This window comes from Lepidothrix coronata, unplaced genomic scaffold, assembly GCF_001604755.1.
Source record: "Lepidothrix coronata isolate B3197 unplaced genomic scaffold, Lepidothrix_coronata-1.0 Scaffold33, whole genome shotgun sequence".
NCBI classification, from domain to species: domain Eukaryota; kingdom Metazoa; phylum Chordata; class Aves; order Passeriformes; family Pipridae; genus Lepidothrix; species Lepidothrix coronata.
In genome coordinates, this window is record NW_016690213.1 from 4120157 (window position 1) to 4126156 (window position 6000).

At 38.8% G+C, this 6000-nt stretch overlaps 1 long non-coding RNA gene across 1 annotated transcript in view; it reads right to left on the reverse strand.

Moving 5' to 3' along the window:
- Positions 1 to 5466, reverse strand: part of LOC108495739 — a 180272-nt gene extending 174806 nt beyond the window's left edge. The window contains exon 1 of the long non-coding RNA XR_001874220.1: positions 5256 to 5466. This is a non-coding gene — a long non-coding RNA (uncharacterized LOC108495739). The remainder of the gene's footprint in view (positions 1 to 5255) is intronic.
- Positions 5467 to 6000: the final 534 nt, after the last annotated feature.

A 6000-nucleotide genomic window follows, 5' to 3' on the forward strand; every position in this document is an offset into this window, starting at 1 on the left:
CAAGTCAGCTCAGCTAAACTGAACCTGCAATCACCTGATATCGGCAAGTTAAAACAGTGCTGATAAAAAAAATATTGGTACAAGAAAATTCTGAGGAGCACAGTGCAAGAATAAGTTAAACGAGGGAGTACATGTTCCTTCTAATAAATGCAGGTTACTTTTGGCTGGTCTTCACATCTCAGATTTAGTATTTGTACTAGGAAAATTGTTGTATTGCCTCATCAAGGGGCTCATGTGAAGCTATGCTTACTCAAGCTTGCAAAGATCAGAGAAAGCAGTGTCTGTAAAACCATAAAGAATACTTTGTTATCATTATTATTTGACCACAGCAATAGGGAAATATGCTTTAAAAATGCTTCAGTTCATTAGTTTGTAACTATTTTTTAGTAGCTACAAGTTTAGCTGAGAACCTAAAAGCAAAAAACAAGCAAGCTGCAAGGTAGCAGGTTCAGACTTCATGTGCCTCAATATAGGCCTATTTTTTGCCTTTACCACAGCTGATGAAGACTTTTAACAACACTTTTAATCCAAAGTTAAGAAGTAGATGCAGAGGTAAAGTAAATGCAAATGAATCTGGGACTCATCCTGAAACATCTGTCTCCCAGAATGTTACCCTCTAGCCCACATCCCAAGCTGCTATCCTTCTCCCTGCATAAGCTTTCGGGGTCTCATTAATGCACCGGGCAAGTCTACACAGCAAAGGGCTGTTAGAGATCCTGAGGTAGCTTTGAGGAAACTGGCTTGTCTACACGGTACATTGCAATGCCGTGCACGGATGCTAGCTTAGATCCCAGAGGCAATATAGCCCTGTCTCTATAGCAAAGCACCCACGCTAATTAGCCCTGCCCCCGAGGATGCTGCAGGAACGGAGCTAATTAGGTATGCTGAGAGGCACCTTTGTTAATTAGCCCAGGGAGAACAGAACAACACTAACAGAGCTTCCGATCATGGCATTAGCTCAGGGATCTCTATAGTGTACTTGGCTGTGTAGCATAGCTGAGCCCACAGCTCTTTTGAGCACCATCCTAAGAATCTAAATACCTTCTTTCAACCCAGTCTCACCATCTGACCCTGCTTTTGCATTCATAGTTGTGTTTCTCTCTTGATAGTAGGAAGATTAAGTAAATAGATTCAAAAGAATGAAGAAAAAAAGCCAGTAAAAACCACACTACAATGATCTAGTGTTATTAAATTCACCTACAGGTAGCAGCATGCCTGTAGGGAAGCACTGGATATTCCTAACCCATCTTGATAAAAGGCATATTTTGGCTAGGGGTGCATGTTTTGCTAGCAGTGTATCTCCAAAGGTACTGTTAACTCAAGCCAACTCAGTCATAAATACAGACTATGGTATATTAAGCTGTAATCATGCAAGATTTTCCATTACAAGTTCAGGGAATGAAATAATTTAGGCACAGGCACACACCTAGGAAAGATGGAGCTCCCAAAAGAGCAGTTTTGTTCCTTTTTCTTCTCCCCTGGTTGCACCATGCATTAAACAGGGTTGTTCTGGCTGGACCTCTTGCCTCCTCTCCCCACAAGACCCCCAGCCAAGTGCCACTGTCCATGACTGTGCACAGCAGACACAAGAATCTCCACATGGCTGCCACTGTCTGGCCTGGCTGCCATCACTAAGCACCGTACACAGTTCTGTCTCTAACTTTCACGGGTTGCTATACAACGGCACAGAGGTAAATAGTCTGTATCCAATACAGCCAACACAGATATGAGGATGGTGATGAGACTATTATTGAGGGAACGCTTCCAAATACCTTTCCAACCACCATATTGTAGGTACGCATAAAAACGCCAAGTTAAAGCCTTCCAAAGAGAAAATGTGTGTGCTTTGTGTCATTCCAGGAGGGGGTTTTATGGATCCTATTTTTGAAAAATGGAGCACAGTGATTTCCAATTATCTTCCAGGCATGTGTGTAAGAGCACCCAGTTCTTTCCCATATGTTTCAGAAAAATGTTTTTGCACATGGGCAACTTCTGAATAGGACCTAAGCCCTTAAGTCCCAGGTTAAGTTCTTTATCAAACTTCAAAAATGCATGGTGAAATTTTAAATCAGCCTCAAAAGCTTATAACATGGAGCTGCTAGAACATTCGAGAATACCAAAACTTTTAAGGAGTGGATATTAGGAGATCATAAATACCAGAGAAGACAGAGGTTTCTTCTGGAATTAATGTGGTTCCAGTAGACATAATACTTAGTTTTTTTCTAAAGCTTGCTACATTTTAGGTATATAAAAGCAAAAAATTTCAGGCTCTTATCTTTCAGGTCCCCAAGAATTTATGACTACGACATAAAGGGGGGGGTGGTTATGTAATATATATAAAAATCACAGTTCGGTATTTAATCTTTACTTTGTATCCTTTAGAAAAAAAAAATCCTAAAAGTATGGTTTCTATTTATGTAGCTTTATGATACTTGTCAAAATAATATAGTGTCCTATAGCATTTACTAATGCAAACTGGGATATCTCACACAACCTTGACTTTACAACAGGGGTTCTGGATGTATACCAGACACACAAAATGGTCATTAACTTGATATGATATGAGAAAGGTGTTGAAGTGAATAATTTATATAGTAGTAATAGTGGTTCTGTCTATGGACATTTTATCTTGCTCTTGAATGGCAAAAAAAATACTTTAACATGCCTTGTGTCTGGGCAACTTTAGAGTGACCTAGAGACTTCTCAGTTTCAGAGTTCAAAATCAGCCCCTTCATTTATATTCAGTGCTCAGACCAAAGCTGCAATATATCACATTGTCTCACAGAAACCTAAAAAATAGAATAGACTGAAATTCTAGGCAGGAGCATCCTGTAACTCTATAGAAGTCCATGCTGTGTCCCAAAATAATGAAAATATCCCAACTCTGTTTCCAACTGTATAAATAGCTCAGATTTTCAGATTTACTGCCAGAGCTTGGCTAATACCCTTCAGTTTGTTTGTCCAGTTTTACATCTACCAATAACTATTTTCTCCTGTTCCATCTGTTCAAAACAAAACCTGAAGCACAAAGGTTATCAACTTTCAAAACCTCTTGTGCGTAGACAGACCGATAAAGTCTCTGTCAACGAAAAACAGCTCATCATTCATTCTCATTATACTGGCACATAAATCTTCTGAGTGACCAGGGAAATGGGAAGCTTGCTACCCTCATAACATTCCTTGCATGCCTGCTGCAGGCGTTGTGTCTATACATTGCCCGTGATTCCCAGAAACATAGAGTTAAGAATAATTCAAGAGACATAAGAAGGAATAGGAGGGAAAGATAACCTACATGTAAACTTTGCCAAGAAATCTTCAAAACTAATTGCTTGAGGTGGTTAGGAAAATAAAGAAAAAAATCTGTGATGCTTATCAGTGTTACTTCTCAAAGGCTGACTGGCCTTAGTATAGTTTTGCACGTCATCAAAAAAAAAAAAGGTTAACAGTAGAGCTCATAGTTTTATTCAGTTTGAGAGCCCTTGAAGATTTCCTAGTGGAGGTACTATATGGACAATAGTTTCATGTTTCTTGAGTTACCCTGCACCGACCTCTTCCAACCATCCACAGAAACAAGAGGTCCAGCAGACAACAAGCTGACATTCACAGAGCTACAATGTCATCTGTGAGACAGAAAGGTTAATCAAGTGACAAGAAGTGCATCCAGGATGTAAATATGGCATTTCAAAAAAACAGCATGGTCCAGATCTGCCTGACGTATCCATACAGGCATAGCCAATTTCTTTTGTATAAAGGAAGAGCTGTCATTTCATATGAAAAAGCATAAGCATTTATCTGCCCTCCAAACTCCTAGAATTATAAATAGTTTGAGTGACAAATACTTCTGTCACAGTGTTCAGGATACCTTCAAAAGATATCCCAAGCACTGTATATGATTAACCAAAGCTTGTCAGAGTTAACCCTTATAAATATATCCTGGATAATCTTGTTGGTTTGAACAAGAATTTGTGTGTCTGTGTCTAAAGGAAGAAGAAAAGAAACAGGAAGGTTAGTCACATCAGTCACTTGCACACTTTTCAAGCTGACTGGTAGAGCATAATATCTGTGCTTTGACAGTAATAAGAGGACTGAATTCCTAAATGTTGTGTATTATGTTGCTCAACAGGTTTTATCACAGAAAAACTGAGTAGTTTTGATGAATGAAGTTTCACATAGGACAATGTTGAAAAAAATTAGATATTATTTGCATAGATTGCATTAAAGTGATTCTTTCCCACCCCTCCCAAGCATCTCAGTACCTTAGAAATAAATTATAGTCAGAGGATTATTAACATAAAATTAAAAAAAAAAAAAAACTGAAGCAAATTTCAAACCACAAGACAAAGAAAACAGTACTGTAGTCTATTTTCAGACCTCCTCAAAGTTATTCATATCCTAGTTGTCAAACAATCGTACATCTCCCAGACATCTTTTTTTCCCTGGAATCGTGCTATGGTGTCTTCCACATTAAATTATTTCCTCTTCAATATGTTAAGAAAGAAGAAAAAAACAAATCACCCTTAAGTCACATGTGTTTCTCTTTAAGGAAAAGGGTCTCCACAGTTCAATGAGGCAAATAGTTCTCTGTAAATGAAGTCATGCTGAGATTTTTAAAGTATCTAGGATTAGGAAAGCAGTAGTATTGGCAGCAATGTCATTGTCACACAAGCTAGAAATACTCCTTCTAACTCTTTTTTTAATTTCAGCCTTCCTGGAACAGTGTTTCAACCTGTACAAATCAGATTCTTTGCTAAATTTATAACTGTGTTGAGAAACACATCACTACAGAGAAGCACAAGGAAATCTCTGTGAAATACTAAGGTTCAAATGCCCTTTCAAAAATATCTGTTGTCATTTGGACACAACTGGAAGAAAAAGGAAGATGAAATGTTTGCAATAGTAGCTTGCCTCAGTTGGTAGAGCCTGAATATGGGATTTTGCCTGGTTTATTTTAAGTCTGAGCAGCTAGCAGCTGGAGTATGTCCCACATGCTAACACTTGGAATTCCCCGGAGAGAAGGTTTGTTTCAAATGTAACACTGGCCCTCCAAAGCTGGACGTCTTCGTGCTTTATTAAGTTTGCATACTCCATCATTGCCTCAAGTCTCGATGATAATGCACGTATTCTGAGCGATCAAACTTCCTTGCCAGCTTCATATGAACTGGGTTTGATTTAAATGCAATCTATTAACAATATCTATTTTCACACACATACACACCCCAGGCAGATACTGAACAGACAGAGCCTTGCAGACTTACACAGCAGCTGTGACAACAACTGATGTCACCTCCTTTGCAGAAATTTCCACAAGCGTCTTCCAAAGGCCAAGTTAAATGAGATAGAGCTTATCAGTTTCTTTAAAGTGCTCTGGATGAGACCAGTCCATGTGACCCCCTTCCCAGCCGCGGGGGTGTGGTATGTCACAGCTCCCCTATCAGCTGGCACATGGCAGTGGGAGATATGAGACAGCAGAAAAGTAGTAGTAACAACATCACCCAGACTGCTGAAGACAGAACGAATACGCTGAGTAACTTCAGTGTGTGCTCACTCACTTTCTGAAAACAGGTGGAGGGTTTTCAGCCCTGACTTCAGCTTGCACATCCCGCTCGGAACAGATGGGTGATAATGTTGCCAGCTATGAGTTGGAAAGGCTATGGTTCATTAGTGTCATATTAACACCTTTAAGCGGTGTGTTGCAATATTTATTTTTTTTTCTTCACTAATTTATCCCTTCTTTTAGGTATTCTGTGAATAAAAAAGAAATTACCAGCAAGGATGTTTTTCCAAAAGCAATCGCTTAAGACAATTTCCTCGTCTCTGTTCTTGCATCAGAAATATTAGAGAATTACAGAAGATAGCCTCCTCAGTTGTACTGCTGAAATTACTGAATGTTTCAGATTTCCTTCACTGCCTTCAATAATAATTAAATGATCAGTTGCAAAGAGTTAATTTTTAAAGCTTTCACAATTATCAACTTTATTCAAAATACTAACTAGCCAATAA